Source organism: Haliaeetus albicilla, chromosome 7 (assembly GCF_947461875.1).
Source record: "Haliaeetus albicilla chromosome 7, bHalAlb1.1, whole genome shotgun sequence".
Lineage (NCBI taxonomy): Eukaryota > Metazoa > Chordata > Aves > Accipitriformes > Accipitridae > Haliaeetus > Haliaeetus albicilla.
In genome coordinates this window covers 16,062,880-16,081,243 of record NC_091489.1, presented here as the reverse complement: position 1 = coordinate 16,081,243, position 18,364 = coordinate 16,062,880, and the positions used below count along the sequence as shown (strand labels likewise).

General features: G+C 42.1%; 1 long non-coding RNA gene across 1 annotated transcript in view; it reads left to right on the top strand.

The window, feature by feature from the left end:
• The first annotated feature begins 978 nt into the window (after window positions 1-978).
• Window positions 979-18,364, top strand: part of LOC138685843 (uncharacterized) — a 42,612-nt gene continuing 25,226 nt past the window's right edge. Inside the window, exon 1 of the long non-coding RNA XR_011325225.1 lies at window positions 979-1,034. This is a non-coding gene — a long non-coding RNA (uncharacterized lncRNA). The remainder of the gene's footprint in view (window positions 1,035-18,364) is intronic.

Genomic DNA, 18,364 nt, shown 5'->3' with positions numbered 1-18,364 from the left:
ATTATTGCTGTGGTTTAACCTCAAATGGCAGCTACGCACCATGTGGGCTGAGATAAAGACAGTTTAACAGGTAAAGCAAAAGCCGCGCACACAAGCAAAGCAAACCAAGGAATTCATTCCCCGCTTCCCATGGGCAGGCAGGTGTTCAGCCATCTCCAGGAAAGCAGGGCTCCATTATGTGTAACAGTTATTTGGGAAGACAAATGCCATAACTCCGAACATCCCCCCTTCCTTCTTCTTCCCCCAGCTTTATAGACTGAGCATGATGTCTTATAGTATGGAATATTGCTTTGGTCAGTTGGGGTCAGCTGTCCCAGCTGTGTCCCCTCCCAGCTTCTTGTGCCCCCCCAGCCTCCTTGCTGGCTGGGTGGGGTGAGGAGCAGCAAAGGCCTTGGCTCTGTGTAAGCACTGCTCAGCGTAACAAAAACATCCCTGAGTTATCAACACTGTTTTCAGCACAAATCCAAAACACAGCCCCATATCAGCTACTATGAAGAAAATTAACTCTATCCCAGCCAAAACCAGCACAATTATTAAGTTGCCTCCTGAGATTTGTTCCTGACTACTGTGTCCCACTCCAGAGTTGATATAATTCAACTCTCAGACACTTTTGCATGCTTTCTTGGTGGACATTTTGGTTTGTGTGTTTGTGGTTGGGTTTTTTTGTTTGCTTTTTTTGTCTGTTTGTTTGTTGTTGTTTTTTTTTTTAAATAAAACCACTTTGGTACACACTATGATGCTGTCCCCAAAGCTGAGTAATCTGCCCCATTTGATGCATTCCCACCAGTAGCAAAGGTCAAGTCCCACTTTTAAGACCGTCTCCTCTAATGGTTGCAGGAGATGCAGAAGCAGCTTCCAATTGCTTTGCACTACCTTGTGCATGTGCAGGGATGTGTCTACAGCCCATGTCCTTGCATGCATGCAGCAGCAGTATTAGTCCTGCTGTTTCTGAGCAAGCTGTTTGCAAGCACAAGAGGAGACATTTTCTGACTGGAGAGCTGCTCGCCTTCTCAGGGGAAAACGTGATGGCTGAGGTAGGAACAATCCATATTCTGGATGTAGGACGGAGGCTATTATTCCTGAATAAAAGTAAATTTAATTTTAAATGTACATTTCATTCTTTGTAAAGGTTAAATGCCTTTTACATGTTATTGATATCACATAGGATTTCAAGATTCAAATGCTTTTAAACGGTTGTGAGTGAAATATGTCCTATGCTTTATGTCATGTATTATATAACAGCTAATTCAAGGTGTCCCACAGTTTCTCAGGACCAGACAAATGGATGTGAGGCCTTGTATATAAATCTTCTTACACCAGGTGCAGAGTCTTGTTTGGGTTTTTGTTTTGCATTTTTTGTTGGTTTTTTTTTTTTAAGCAAGTAGGGGATCTGCCCTTTTTATATTATACTATTGCATACAGCTTGTGTTAAGTGTACCTTCTTTGGTTTCATTAAGGTGTCCTTCCTTGCATAATCTATATCAGTATTCAGCCTTCTACATTACCAAAATGGTGCAAAAGAGCCTTAAAGTGAATGAAGACCAAAGAAAGACTATTTTTGCTGGACTGTACAGCTTTTCCTGCTTTGCATGTTACCACTGATTATAACAAATTTAAGTGGACTCAAATTCGTATGGAGTCTAAGTGCCAAAGCTGTGGATTTAATTGTAGGATATATCCCTACAATTTATAGTAGAAGTTTAGTTAATTGTAGAATTAAATGACTTTGTTTTCCACTGCTGTGGGTCTCTATTGAATTTGGCACAAGTTCAAATGGCCTTGTAGCATTGCAGCCTTTGCTGGATCATAAAGCAAAGACCCTCCCTAGGAACACAAATGGAATTTCTTTCCTCCACTACAGTGAGATTAATGACGGTGTTAGTAGGGTTTTTTCTCCCCCTTTGTCCTGTAAATCTGAGCTCTATTTGACTACACTGCCTTTTAAAGAAAACAAATTAAAACTCAGGCTGCCTAAATTCTCCTGAGGCACCATTCAAGGGGCAGTATTTTGTTCATACCACAAAGCTTTCATGGCACTGGATTTTGGGCAGGAGATGTATACAGGATCAGGCATGCTGGCAGAGACTACTGGGGTTTGCAGTTGTAGGAGAAAGGGGCCACACATCAGCTGATGCTGCTGATGTGGTGATGGATTAGCGAACAGAGAAAGGTTTGCATTGTGCTAAAAATGGAAGGATTAGCAGCTGCCCTTGTGGAGTCAGGCTAGAGGGAGGAGGATGAAGAGGACAGCAACATGCTGTGGCACTGGTTTGTACTAAATTTGCTGTCAGCATCCTTCTTTACTGCTAATCTCCCTCCCTTTTCTTCAGCGAGAAAAATACTCCTGGATACCTTCCTTCATACCAGAGAAGGAGAACTTTATTTTTATTCCTTTCCTTTTGCTTATGCTTTTTTATTATTACTCTGCTGATTGCATTTTTGACTTTTCAAATATTTCTAACCCAAAGTAATTTCCAGATAGAAAAGAGTTAGAGGTGCTATCCTAACTGCAAAGGCAGATCCCAGCCTGAAGTAACAACCAGAGATGGTTGTGCATATGGATTTATTAAAGGCTATGGCTGTGTGGCTGGACAGCATGTCCTCATTGAGGTGTGCTCTTGTGATGTGAGGTTTGAATTCAGATCCACCTCTAAAATTAATAAGCCATGGTGTTTTCTTTTCATCTCCTCAAAAAAGAGTAAATTGGTTACTTATATTGATTTTTAGCCCTCAGATCCTTAGGGCCCCTATTTCACTATTTTGATATAGTTCAGCAATCAAGACTCTTATGTTGGGCACAAGACCTGTTTTAGTAATGCCAACAGTTAGCATCGCTGCTGATGGACTCTGGTAAGAGTTGAGAAGCTTGTTCAGATGCTTGCTGCCTCTTGCTGTCTGCTCTCCCTCGTTGGGAGGGAAGGTGTTTCCATACCTGCTGATGGCTGTGTCGGAAAGGGCTGGAGTCAAAGTTTCGCCGCTTCAGAGTATGACTCTGAGCTCACTTATTGGCATGTGAATGGGAGCAGCTGTGTTACCATGTAAATCCCACCTGCCAGCTCTGCCACTGGCCCACAGCCACCGAGCGGGTGGTGGGGTATGCATCGTGGCATGTGCTCCCCAAACCTGAAGCAGCTCCTGGAGCTGTGCTTAGGTGTTTTGCTGAATTATGGCAATGCTTTTAAATGCCATTTGGCCAAATGAAATTGTGTTCCTCAAGGAAACAGATTTGCATCAGCCAGATACCTTTGATTTTAGCAGAGAACTCAGTCTAATAGTTGGAGGCAAGTGAAACCCCCCCTTTTCAGAGTTGCATTGCCTAATGAATCTAGAGGTAGGGATTTTCTGTAAAAAAAAAAAAAAAAAAAAGGAATAAAACAGGGGGCTTAAATTACCTGACAGTCAGGTGGTGAGACAATGCAGTGGTCGGAGCACATGCAGGGCTCACCGTTTCTAACCACTGCAACTTCCCACCAGGTCAGCTGCACGTGTAGCATTCATGGGGGCAGCAGCTTTTTACACAACCCAGAACTTGTACTATGGGTAGCAAAACTGGGCTCATACTAATACAGGATAATGATTTGTGGTATTTTTTAAATACCTGCAAAGAGCTTTGTGGATTAATACTGGTATTTTAGATCTAATTATAGATAGCTTTTAACAAAGAAAAACCACAGGACTGCTAAAATGTGTCATAGTATGGAAGAGCAGGACAAATTGTTCTGGACTACTTTCCATCAGCCAGTGTGCAACATGTCTTGGCATTTCAGATTTCTTTTAAGGCAAAATACAACCCCAAATTTCAGAGCCCAAATTCTGAAAATGGAGCACTTAAATAAAAAGCTCTGTTCCATGGATTTCTTTTGTCCTATATGGTTTAAGCTCCTGCCTGCTCTTCAGAAAACAGGGTGGTTTGCTTCAATGTCTCACTGTGAATTAAATGCTTAATTTGGGTTTACCATTTGAAAAACATTGTCTCCGTAAGACAGTTTGCTCATGTGAAGAACTTTGTTTAACATGATGGTCAAAGAAAGTAAAAGAAGCCTTTTGAAAATAGCTTGATTAAAAAAAGTGCAGAGGAGAATTAACAAACATAAGTGCTGTTTAAAACAAATGATCCTTCTTGTTTGAGAGCAGACAAGTCTCCTCGCAGTGCCTGGGGGTGCTTGCCATGTGGGGTCTGCTCAGCCACATCACTTGTGAACAAGGACAGAAAAACTTTTGAAGACGAATACTCCTGCTCACTTGTCAGAATTGTGATTTGCTGCCTTATCTTCTGTCACATGATAACCTAGAACATTTGAGATCTCCACCTGAAAGGAGAGGAAGAGACATTGTGGGTACATGCAGGAGCACTGCTTAGGGAAAATGATGAGAAGAACTTGCCAAGTGAGAAAGCATTTCACTGTTTGTCCTCTCAAAGTTCCTTGGGAAGTTAGGACAGAAGGAGACTAGGAAGAATTTGGCTATGTCTCGCTTCCAGATTTTTCTTCTCCTTCAGGGAAACAAATCCATTTTAAAAGCAGAAGTTGGAAAGAAGGGAGGAGTTCATTCAGTGTCATGTCTTATCTTGCTGTCTTTAGACTGCAAGAGTGAGGTTTTTCCCCATCTCTAAGCATTACTGTTGCATGAGGCTTTCATTGTGATGGGCACTTGTCATAGCTGTAATGGGCATACCTCAGGGAGAGCTGAAATTAATACTGCGAAAACAGTAAATCTTCAAGACTTGGAAGGGGTCTCTGATACTCCCCAGTTCAACCTTTCATGCAAAGACTAGGTCATAACATTACACCACAACAGCTGAGGCTACTTCTGGCAGAGTCTTGGACACCTCCTGCATGGAGATTGCGTAGCTGCTCTGGGTGCCTGTGCCAGACCTCCAACACCTTTCTTGAGAGGAAAGTAAGGAACTTCTACAACACTTCTTCTCATAGCAAACATGCACCTGATGAACAAGTAGTCTTTATCTGCAGAGAGACAAGATGATGGAGGAGATGACAACCTTTTTTATTTTAAGTCCGTAAAAACACAGGAAGGTTTTGTAGCCTCAACAAAAGGGGGAAGTTTATTTGGAAAACTTATTAACCTGTTCTCATTGGAATATTTATACCATGTACTTGAAAATGTAACTTATTTACATAGATAATATTACTGTGTTAGTTAAATGTGTGAGGTCAAAGAACATGACTAGAGTGTGAGTTTTTTGACATATTGTTGAAGAATCGGATGGCTCTTACTGGAGACAAACAGTAAAACTCACTCTCACCCGTATTAGATAAATATACCATCAAAACCAAAGTCCATGGAGCTTGTGGAGGTACTTGGATGGATATGAAGTTAGGGCTACAAGACTCTGTGTTCAGTGATACATTTAAATTCATCCTCTTAGAAACTAAAAAAAAAATCAGAGGTTGTGATTTCCTCAGAGAGAGGGGACAATGACTGAGATCCTGAAGAGGTATCCAGAAACCTTATTTCATCCTGTTATATGTGATTTTCAGGATGGTGACTTAAAGAATAAATTTGACAGACAACAACAAAAAAAGTCCTTCAGCTTGTGGTCAAGTAATATGAGTTGTTTGGGAGATGGATGTGGGCCAACATAAGTCTTTTCAGGAATTGCCCATGGGATCTCAAATTTGTTCCTTCCTCTGTTACAACTCAAGCTGTTCTATATAGTACCCCTGTTTTTTCTTTTTTTTTTCTTTAAAAAAAAAAAGGCTCATGGAGGCTGAGAGGCTGAGAGTGTGAGGTATTTGGCATCCCTCTTTCCCTTCCAAGGTCCTGTGGAGAAATAGCAAAGGAAAGAAGCACTTGCTCCTGATTTGCGCAAGGTCCTCTGCATGCTCTGACAGAGCAGGCAGTGGGAGCAGCTGTTGCCAGCCTGCATGCAGATGGCTGCATCCAGCCAGTGTCTGAGTATGCTTATGCTAAGATTAATCCCATTCTAACGTTAACCACTTTCTACCCCTTAAGACCCTATGCTGAATTGTGGTGAATCCTGCTTCCCCAACAACCAATGGAAGCTCTTTCATGTGTGGGCCCAAGGTGGCCTTGAGATGGGCTGGTAGAACACTGATGTGGCTTCTCTAGGGCAGGCAGGGCCCTGGACACCTGAGTACTTGTGGTGCTTTGCCAGCTGTGTCTCCTGCTTGTTTTGGCTACTGGTGCCTTTCATGCTGCTCAGGTGCCCATGCTGCACTGCTGAATATGCTCATCACATCTTGCATTTCTGCTGACTTCAGTGCAAATCTGGCCTTTTAGCAAGTGCAGTTAAAGACTATGTTAAAGTTGAAATAAAATTTAGATGTTCTGTCCTGTATTATTTTAAGAAGAGTTTGAATTATTTTGACATAGCCCGAGACATACCTGCTGCAAGGAATGCTGAAGATTTGCTGATGACATTTTTTAAGTCCTCACAGTCACCTGAGAAAGTGGGTAACATTTCTGTGTGCTACAAGGTTTGGATATGATTTTTTTTTTTTTTGAAGAATTGTACTTATGCACAGCCCAGGCACCAAAACTGCTGGGATTTTATGGCATTTTCTTTCACATTCAGAACTATAACTTTGAGCAACCTTCTTCAGTAGATTGATAGCAACAGATGAAATTTTCAGCTATGGATCTCAATTCCTTCTTCTGCATACAGGTGGTATCTGTTAGGATTTTTAGGACATTATGAACACAAAAGGCCAATTTCTTTGTCAGGAAACAACTTTTCCTGAACAATTTATAAATAAACACTTCTCATAACTGAACAAAGTATTAACACATGTATGAATCTTCTGTTTAGTTTCAGTGATAGTGAGTCACTTCCCTTGTTTTTGTTGGTCATTCAACAGCAAAAGAGAAGAAAGATATCTCAAACGCTGTGACGTTTCCGTGTTTTATTAAATGGCCTTCTGGTTGCCAGTCCTCCTTCAGCATTAACACTGGAAGTGACTCCCCTCTCATGCCACTCTTGAATAGTTTCTCATTTTAAATAAATTATCTCCTATGCATAATAAACAACGTAATTTGAGAATAAATACATTACTTTAAAAAAAAAAAATTAAATCTCATGCTGTCCAAAAGACTTGCTTTGGCTCCAGCAGCTGATAAAGCTACAGCAGTGATGTAGGTGCATAAGTTTTCCGTATGAGATAGACACACAAGTGTAAGTGCAGTTTGTGCACCTGTAGGGAGGATCACCCTAGTATGTTTGAAAACCTGTCTCCCCCTTTGGGTAAATGTATTCTGAAGTTACTAACCTTCAAGTATGTTACTCACAGGCAAATGGAAACAAGGGGAAAAGAAGCACAAACTATTTTGGAAAAACCTCACAATCTGTTGAGAGTTGAGCAGACTCATAGACACCATTCTCATACCCGGCTCTGTCAACTGCCACGGTACAGTGCCACAAAGGTGGTGAATTTTTAAAGTGAGGTTACAAAATCTTCAGGAGAATGGCAGAAGGTCCTACAAGTCTGATGATAACACTGAGTCTTCATTTTACTGACTTTTGACAGCCAGCCCTGATGGCCTTTGAAACTCCCAGCTCTGAACAGCCTGTTTTGAAACATAAACCAAAATCCTTAACTGTCTAATGCAAATACCATCTAAGAAGCTCCTGTCAGCATACTTGTCCTTGCCTTGCATTGCCTTTCACTTGTAAGTCTTTCAGAAAGCTTTGGACAAACCCAGATCTAGCTGAATGCCCACTTCCAGTCTCCTGTATTTGCCACGCCACTTTCTCAGGCTCTGCAGGGTTTTCTCGTGTTGTGCTTGTACAACAAAGATCACACCAAGCATGGTGGGTTCTCTGCCCTGTAAAAGAGTTTCCTTTTGAAAAAATGTCCTACTCATACCTATGGCATAGGCACACCTTGAAAAAAATTTTCTAGCTTGGAACTGTAGAAGGAGTGCAAACGAATTTCCCCCTGGCTATCTGAGGTATGCAATAAGTGTACTTCAAATAGAGTCTTTGAGGAAAAAGGGGAAAAGAACAGTAGAGGAAGGAAATGCAGCAAATATGCTAGGGACCTGATAGAGCTTGTGATCCCTTCCAAGTGTAACAAAAGCAATCATCCTCTTTATTTCTGTGCTTCTGTGGTTAGAATTAAAGGAGTCTTTGATATACAGGCTAAACTGAAACTAGACAGATGATTTAATAAAAAAGCCAGGTACTTCATCAAAAGGCAGCATGTTAATGCTTTTTATTTATCAAAATATGTGCCATTGATACATGGAGTAGGACAAAGTATATTAAAAACAAGTCTATATTATAAATGCAGACAAGAAGTGTGCAGCCTTATTACCTGTTACCAAAGATTCAAAGTTGGAGATTGTTCACCACTATTTGGACTAATGATGTATCTCAACACTGACATTCTTTCAAGAGAGCTTAGTTCAAATGCTCTTTGGGATCTAGAGATGGTAGCTAGCTCTAGTGAGCAATGCTACTGCAGGAATCTGGCTCGGATTCAGGTATGCAGGAACTTAAGACTGTTTATCCAAAAGCTTGAATCACCCTCACTTGCATCTGAGCAGTCTTGGCTGGCAATCAATCAGGAAAGCAGAATTCTTCCCCAGCAGAATGCTAGGGGCAGGGATGTGTTTTACAGACAGGGAGGATGCGACATGCCATTGCCGGGCTGCAAGGAAAGCAAGCTGTTGCTACGATGAAGGAATACAAACAATCACGTTACTTCGTCTTTGAAGATAACAGCACGACTGTGAACCTAGACATATCTCCAACCTAGGAAATGCTGTAGTTGTCCCTCTGGCAGTTTTATTAGTTTTACTGCTTACTTGTGTTCTTGAGAGTCTGTTCTTCCTACCATTGCTTGTCTCCCAGCAAGTCTACAGACAACATAAAATTGTTGCTAAAGGGATAGAATTTGTATGAATCTAGATACCAGTATGGGATATGGCAATAGAAACTAACATCTGATGTCTGCTGGGATTAAAGTTACTTTGAACTATAGTGACTGCAAAACTCTAAAGCTCTGGGTTCTGCAAAGCTCCTTGGCAGCCCAGGACTGGACTTGCAAGGCAGAGGTGTCAAAGGGCTTCAGTAACATTTTCTTTCATGTTCTTCAGTAAGAGGAGGGATTTGAGTAGTAGTCACAGTGTGGAAAGAGAGGTGAGCTATAAAAAAAGTGAGAAACATTCGGGCTTCAGGACTGGAATTCAAGCATTGAAAGTCTATCTTGGCTCAGCTATTGACTTGTTGTGTGGCCTTGGACAGCCTGGTTTATAAAACGGGGAGGGGAAACTGGCACAGGAATATCTGAGGATTAAAAGATGTTTACAGAGTGCTTTGTACTTGCATAATTTTACCTTTTCAAAGTGTTTGTTAATTTTAAGCTAGTCTCTTACACCACTGTAACAGCACTGAACTTTCCTCAACTGTATCTGTTTCTTCACAAAAAATTCACATGTATATAAATAACACACAATGCTCCACACAAGTGCCAACCAGTCATAAAAGTCTTAATACCATCTCATAGGTATTCAGTGTTGAAAAAGATTGGAATCCCAAGGAAGAGGGGAAGTCTTTATGGGATAGCTGTCTCATGAAGGCTTTCTTATGACTGCATTTGTTAACTGCTCAGTTAAGGAAATATTTATTTGACTGAGAAATATACTTTATGGTTTCTAAGTCTCTGTCATTTAAATGCATACTCACTTAGAGACATCCTCTGTGGCATGAAGTCCCAAGAATATTTTGCAACAGATGTTTCTGAGCATCCAAACCCTGCTTTTCTGTATGAGAACAGAGTGAAGATAGGTGCTAGTAGATTGTACTGCTTGCAGGCATTGCTGTGCTTGTTTCAAGACAAGAAGCCAGGTGTTAATCATCATTACAATATGAAACTACTAGCTGCAGTAAATTTCAGAGTTTGTGCAGGGTGATTCCTCCAAACCCACTTGTTTGCACGGCCTGGCTGCGTTTTCTGGGAGACACTGGCTCCCTTGAGCCACTCTGGTAAAGGTAGGCTGTGAAGAACGTATGAAAGGGAGGAAGAATACAACCTGAGGTAATGCCGATTATTGATATTATGGTGAACAAAATGCAATAGGTCAAGGGGCTGAAAAGATGCAGAAGAGATGTATGTTATCATAAATATGTGCTACAAAAATCCTGAAAAACAGGATTCAGTCATAAAGGAAAACCTTTGAACAGAATGAAGACTTTGTGAGCAGTTGCACAAGCGTAGTCTGTGACAGAGACAATACTATGGATGCAGGAGATCACAGTTGCATGCATACACTGAAAGCCTGGAGTTCTTCTATATACAGTAGCTGTAAAGGAAATGTTTCTGTGCTTATTTAAACGGCTGATGAAGTTCAGGAGCTCTGGGGGCCAGCTACTCTCAAAGTCTGAGAGTGGTAGCTAATACCTTCCATTGTTAATTACATTGTATTACTGTTTGCTTTTGCAAAGCAGCTCTGAATATTTAAGCACTCATGTGGCATGTGTTTTGGATGGCTGGAGCCCTTGGTAGGTTTGTGGCACCTTCTTTACATTTCACTAACTACGGAACTGCAGGTCCATTTTCAATAAGCTTGGGGAGCAAACTAGCAAGGTCAGGGAATGAACATACCTGTGGAGGAGAAAGGTACACCTGGTTCCCATCCTTGGATTTTTCAGGCATGAAGTCATGAGAAAAACCCCTTCAGACTCACGTGCCTCGGGTCAGAGACCCACATTCAAGTTGATGTATACAGATAAGCAGTCTGATTTCCAGGAATGACAGGAGACATAGCAAACTACAGACACAGGTGAGGTTTGTGTGACAATCAGCAGCTCTGAAAACCAGGCCCCTGGTATTAAGGGTTTACCAGCAGGCACCTAATCTTGAAAATGTTGGCCAAATGCCACAAAACTGTGCTTCTTTTAGAAAATGGAACCTGTTTTTTTAAAAACTGTAATCTGTAGTGCTGGAGCTTTGTAAACAATCTCAGATATTTCCACTATAACATTAATGAGTAAGTCATTTACCAATGGAGAAATAGATTGGCTTGATTTTTCAGTCATTGCCCTTTCTTCTGCGGTCAAGGTTGAAAGACTAGAGCTGAAATGATTACTAGAGGAAGAACGCTCTCTGCTTCTGCCTTTCCAGCCAAAACCCTTGTAAGAGAAAGTGCTTCTTGTTCCTGGCTCTCATTCCTGGGGGTTAGGCTGTTCTCACCCCAAGCTATTTGTCAATTTGCTTTAAGTGGTCCCCTTATGCATTTTTATTTAGTGTCTGTGTACAACTGGGATGAAATGTGTTCTTAAGTTGTTAATGCAGATTGCTGTGGGCTGAGGGGTATGAAATCATCATAGTCTAAGGGTGCTCAAACACAGACTGAGTGAGATTATTATGAAGGAAACATGGCAATTGTATTCCAGAGCGCTGTTCAGTCCCTGTGTCTGTTAGTGTTGTGGTGTCTCAAACCACCCCTAAACTTCTAATGCCTTTTCCCCACTCTCAAAACATTTATTCAGGAATAAGATGAAATGAGACTGGGATGGAGCATAACATTCCCAATGGATATACGTGTTGTGTTTCTCTAAGTTGCTTTGTCTTTGGACTGTTTCTTCCTGTTCAACAGGCTCTAGTAAAGTTTAAAATTCTGCTTCAAAATGTTCTGCCAGTTCCAGGTGCCTTGGTATTTTTCAGTAGCACAATTACCTCATTATTCATTGACATGATTAGTTACAGAAGATTAATTTTAAAGATTCATTAACTAAAGATTGACAGCAATGACGGTGGATCTGTGGGAGAACTACGGGATTTCATGTGACAGAATTTAGACATGGAAATTGAGGATTTTCATTTATTCACTTTCTCGATGTGTCCCATGAAGACCTTCTGAACCTTGATCTTGCCTGCAAACTGCTGAAATGCTTGCCTATTGCTTTCTGCCACTGCTGCAGGCCTGATCAGCACTCACACTGCTGCAGAAGAGATCCAGCCGGTGTCTTTGCAGGAGAAATATTCTAACAACAATAACAATTATTTTCTGTTGCATAACCAGTGGTACTAGATGCTCTAATAGCTGGGCCTAATGATCCAATAAGACTTAAAACCTAACTGGGTGTGCATATGTTTGGCTTAGCACATGGCACTAAAAGCACTCTGCAAAGCTAATTGCCACTCTTTCTTTGTAGTTATGAGTGTAAAAGCTCTAGCTTGATGAGAAATTTGCAGTATGCATAGGTGATATTTACCACCAGCTCAGTAATGTCAGCAAAACCTTTGTCTTGGTAAAGCTCTCGGGAAGACATTCTGGGTGTGCTGTTGTTAGGGACCTCAGCTTTCTTTGCCCACAAATGTCCAGCACTTGGCAGGGCAGGTCAGTTATTGAAGAAAAAGGAATGAGGAAAACTGTCCTGGCCAAGAAAAGAGGGAAACCTGCAAAAGGAAGCCTCAAGGTCATCCACAAAAGGGTAACATGAGCATTACTTCTTTGGGCTCTCCTGTGAAAGTAAAAGGGTTCAAGGAAGGCACTGCACTAATAACTGGAATGGCAGAGGGAAGAAAGTCCCCAGAGAGTTTCCCTTTCTTGCCTTACATTTATCTCCTGTTGACCATCACAGGAGAAGGCTTTCGAGGGCAAGGATGTCTTAGTGTAACAGAAAAGAAATGCAGAAACAAACCCTTGCCTGGACACTGCTCCTTTCAGAGCTGGTATTGCCCAAACAAGGCTGAGTGTAGCTTCTGCCTTGCCAGCATACTAGAAGTTAGTACATACTAGTATATAACCAGAAGCTATTTTTCTCAACTGTCTTCTTTCCCTGAAGCATATACCTCAGGGGGGCCTACTTCGCTTCAACATGCAGACTATATGTGATGAAGCGAGCCATTATCCCCACATTCCTGTGGCTACCATTAACTGTTTTTTTTTCTCAGACAGATCCTCCTTTTCCATCCTTTATGTCCCATTGGGGTAAATAATTAATGTTTGAGTCCCTGCCTGCTATTTATTTATTATATCTTGCCAGCCTGACCCAGGCAAAGCAAGTTTGGGAGTACCAGGCTGTTCTCAGATAGATAGGAGGTAGAAGGCAGGTGCCAATGGCTGGGGGTAATATAACAGGTTGAAGATGAACACCTCATCCATGTACAGCAGATGTAGATGCTCCAACTGGGAGCCTTACAACAGGACAGAAAGACCTAGGGACTGAGAGAAATAGGAATGCCTCAGGTTGTGGGGGGAGAAGGGGTTGTAGATGAGAGGTGCTTTGAGGCAGGACTGAGGACAGCAGGTCAGAGAAAAAGCAGAACTGAAGCAGGAGTTGGGGAGCTGACAAGTGGGAGGGCATAGAGCAGCAAGGGGAAAGGGGCCTGATATAAAATGTATGGGGTCCATAGTGAGCTTAGAACGGGGTGGATCAGAGAAGGGAGTTAAGAAGAGCAAAGAGTTTTGATAATGGCAAGGTTGTATATGGGAGGAACATTGAGAAAAAGGTGTGGGAGGCTGGATATTCATCTTGGGAAATACTGGGAGGTTCTGAAGAAAAAGCAATGGGGATATTTGATCCCTTGGGCACTCTGGGACACAAGAAGCTGGAGGCAGAGTCTGTGAGACAGGAGAATTGGGACCGGGCTCTCTGGAATGTGAGGGGCTTGCAGTCAGGAGAGGACTAAGGTTACCCTGCCAAATTTTCCCTCAGCCTCTGCTGTGGGCTGCTGGTAGGGATAGCCACTGAACTGCTCTCCACATGCTTTCTCAGCTGCAGGACACAGCACCCCTGAGTGTTTCCTACCTTCATTAGTGTGGCAGCCCAACTAATTTTCGATCATGTAACATCCCTATGGCTAAAAGAGTGGTGGCTTCCCTGTAAAGAGTTAGAGATACATTTTAGTTCTTAATACATGAAAGTAATATAATATAATATGATGTAATATAGTATGTGCTATAACATAAATGTAGTTTAGCTATATGATTTAGCAACTGGAAACAAAAAGAGCCAGCAAAATATCTCTCACATAGTGGAACAGGAGACCTTCTCCTTCCCCTGTCTGTCTATAGGTAATGTAAGAAAATTACAGAAGTTAATCTCTGTTTCACTGGAAATAAAATTGCAGGCAAATGCCCTTCAGTAATGCATTAGACAGATTCCTACAGATAAAACTCAGCCCCTGGAAGCAGAAAGTCCATTTTACAGGCATTTGCAACACTGTATTGAGGTCACCTCCTCCCCTGTGGAGAGACCAGCTACTACCCAGTGGTGCTACCTGAGAAGATAAAGTCAGTTAATAGAAAACCTGGTTAGTTTTCAGCAAATTTTACTGGTTTTGGTGAAGCCAGTGTTGCTTAGAGAAGAAAGTTTTGTAGCACTGTCGATGGCCATTTTTCTTGAGAACATTTCCTTTCCCAATGACTGAGAGCCCATCTCCGTACAAAAGCGGCAATGCTGTCTCGCTGTACTGGGAAGAATGAAGCTCACCCTGAAGGAGCAGTCTGCAACCCAGTCTCTGAACTCTGCTGGTGGTGGAAGAGAACTGCTGAGACAAATGCTCCGGCGAACGCGTAGGCGCGCTCATCATCTTACAGCTGGTACTCAGCCTGTAACCAGTGTGTGCTTCTCTTTTTTGCCTAATTTGTAGTCTGTTCACCTCAAGTTTGTTTATACCTAGCAAGTAGGTTTATTACTTGTTTGTACTTCGCTTACAGTCTGTTTGCATCCAGATTACAGCAGGTTCACTGGCAAATTATACCCAATTTGCAATCTTCATATAATTAACTGATTTGTTAATACCTTGTTTGCTATCTGTTTACAAAATTTGACAAGAGAGGCATTTTTTTTGATATTATGCAGGTCTTGATGAAGAGGAGGGGAGCTTTATACAGGTTCAAAATGTACATGAACTGGGCCTTATTTGGTTAAGCTCTTGAATAGACTGCCATGTTAGTGGAATAAAGAAGTGGGCCATATATTTTAAGTGGGGAGACAATGAATAATTCAACAGTAAGGGTCAAATCGTCCTGCCAAGAAAAACCTACTGAAGAGGAAGTACACTGAGTTATAATTATTTGCATTGTAGATAATAATATCAATTATAGTTCCCAGCTGGAATCAAGCCTCCATATTTTGGCTTCTGTACAACCACAGAGTAACAGTTCCAGTCACAACAAGTTTCAGCCAAGTAAAGACAAAGCTCAATTAGCAAAACAACACAAATTTGCAGAAGCATAGGTTTGGACAATTAGAGACTGATGTTTGGATATAGTTACATATGGCAGTTCAGTGACAATCAGCAGCACTAATCAACATTTATAATTAATGTCATTTTGCAAACAAAAAGTTTTAACCCTTCCCAAAAGCTGGATCAAAGAAAATCTCTTGTTGGGGCCACTAGAAACCATCTGCATAGGATTAAGTCTATGGTCTAAGTGAAATTGCCAACTTACTAGGCTTTGTTGTAAATGTCATGCTATCATCTTCTAAAAGCCCCAGCTCCTGAAATCTAGTTATTATGGGAGAATCACATTTTCCTTAAAAAAAAAAGGGAAAATCAGCAGCAAGGAACATGCTGACAGGTGCTGCGGTAAAAGGGGGCCAGCAAAGGCAAATGAGGCAGCTGCATTTGTGCAGTGCTGGGGTACTGTGCCTGGCACAGAGTCCTGAAAGGCAGGCTGGCACTGCCACTGTCCAGGCAAAATATCAGGGGGTCTAGTGAAGCAATAATGCCAAAAGGGCTAACCCCAATCCAGCCCCTCCAAAACTTCTGTGACAGCAGGGGCAGCAATCCTGGCTTTCTGAGGTTCTCCCCTAGTTTCCTTTCCCTAGTTTCCCTCTAGTTTCCCTGTGTTTTCTGTGTCTTTCCCCACCCCTCTTCTCTTCCCACAAAAGTAGCTTTGGTCCCTCCCACTTGGGGTTGCCAAATTGAATTTTGCCTACACAACTGAAAAGCTTCATGCAGTTTCTGTCGCAGATGAGGGGACTAAATTTTCCATGGGATTGAGCAGTGAGGCCCTCACAGAATTTAGGAGGCGCAGAGCTGGCTGAAAACCACCAGCATCCTTTCTGTAAATGAAGATGTTGAAGCGGGGGCATCAGCCTCCTTGGGAGAGATGTCAAGCATTCATGCATGTCACTGATTTCCATGGAGATGGCAAAGGTCTTGGCACTCCTTGTACCACTGCTTGGAAGAATTAATCTGCATATGCTTTGAAGGGCTCCAATGGTCCAACCATCCTGTACAGAGTTCTCAGGTCCTGGCAAAACCCAAGTATGTGTCATGAATGGGACAGAAAAAGGTACCAGGATAAGACAAAGAGAGAAATAATGTGACTTGTCCCTGTGGGCCACATACAACAAAATGTGCTCTCTGGAGTAGTCAGTCTTGACTTCATCTTTGCAAGACATTTTTTTTTATTTCAAGGCAAACCCAGCAAATTCTAAAAGGTGGTAGCAGTGGAGCCAGCCAGAGGCTTTCTGCCTTCTTGTGCCACCTGGCCCGGCCCATTGTGTAGCGTGTTGGTTCGCACCATGCTGATTCCTCCTCACGCTCCCTGTGTCACTGACAACTGCAAAAGCTTCTTTTCTAGGACAATAATCCGTGATGTAGTCACAATGGATTGTCATTTTAATAACCAAGTGCCAGATGAACACCTCTTCATGACTTCCTTTTCTAGCTGATAGGAAAAGACATAGCCTTCTCTTCAACTTCCCACCTTTTAGGAAGAGGAAACATTTTTTTTTCTTCTCCTGCCTAAAGATATAGCAAGAGGTCTCTTCTCTTTTCCCTAGTGCAGTTGTGGTCTTCCAGAAAGGTGACTGTTTTTGTCTCCCATTACAGCACCCTTTGGGAGACAGATGAGTCTGGCTACCTCGTCCCTCTCGGGGTTATCACGCATGCTCCCACTTTCAGATTACATCTCAAGGCTTCAGCTTGCTTGTTTACCAGCAGGGTTAACTCGACAGGACTAACTGGATTTGGCACATACACACCCTTTATCTCTGTTGTGACAGCAGTTAATTAAAGTGACTCAGAAAACAGCTTCTCCAAAACAAAGTCATCTTTACTTGCCAAAGGACCATCTGAAGAAGCGGCCTAAACGGCAAAGAGCCATAGCTTAGCTTGACCTGCTTGTAGGTCTGGCTCTGCCCCAGCTTGGTGGGGAAGCCTGCTACCTGCTACGCTGCCTGATTGCCCAGAGCTCCTCTCTGCTCACTATTAGTGGCAGCTCATCCCTCCTCCTTGCCAAGCCAGCATCTTTAATGTGTAAAATCCACCTTGACCTCAGGTCTTGGCCTGAAGAAGCACCAGCGCTGTCTGCCTGAGAGTAGCAAGCCTGGAGGAGACCTCTTTTCTTCAGAGGCACTCACATTGGCCCTTCTTTCTTACTTCCTTTCTATTAACAGTTTCACTGCATTTTAGCTTCTGGTGCTCATCAAGAATAAGATATCTCAGAGAAAATGAGACCTACACGATACACGCAAAACTGTACACATTTTTCTTATTCAACTCAGCTATGTAAGAAAAAAGAGGAAACTTCTCTTACTTTTAAGAGTAGGTGGAAAAGCTTATCTTAGTGTAAAAACCACCATGTAAATACCCAAACTTCCTGAAACTGAGTTTCTTTCCACTTACATCCACTTAAATGCAACAGAGCCAGTTGAACTCTGTCTTTGTACAGTCCTTTAGGTCTGTGAAAGGTCTGTGCAAGTTTGCTACCGCAGCTGTGCCTGGGAAATCCTTAGTGAGTAGCATTTCCACTCACGCAGCACCGACACCAGTAGGACCACAGCAAGAAGAGCAGTACTGAATCACAGTCACCGAGGAGCATGGAATTACTCACAGGTGTTTACAAGATAAAAATCAGCCTTCTGTACTTAAGGATTCTCTAAAAGACGTTCACATTAGTGATAGGCGTAGCCTCTAATTCTGGGTATTTGCCTGCCACACTTTTGCCCATCACTGGTAAGCACAGGAACTGAAAAGAAACATCTCCTCTTTGATTAGGAAGAGAGGGTGCCATCCCTAATCACTGCACAAATAAACCTAATTGTAGTACAAAAAATGCACTTGCTAAAAGAAAACATACCATTCCCTCCACATGAAGAAATTAGGTCTGGAAACTCATGCAGGTATTGCTGAAACTGCTTTGATGATTGTAACTTCCACACATTGCAAAGCAAACAGGTCAGAGGCTGTGGCTTAAAATAAACAGGCCTGAACTGAAGAACAGGAAGGTTCATTCAATTTTTCTTGAAATGCCTACCTAGTCCTGTGAAGCTTTGGGACAGAAATCTGGAGGAACAAAGTTTAGAAATGTTTCTGAATTTATAAAAGGAAACAGTAAGTCTTGTATTTTCTGCCCTGTTTATTTGGTATGATAACCAAACATGATGTGTGAAGAAGTAGAAACAGAGAGTCCACAG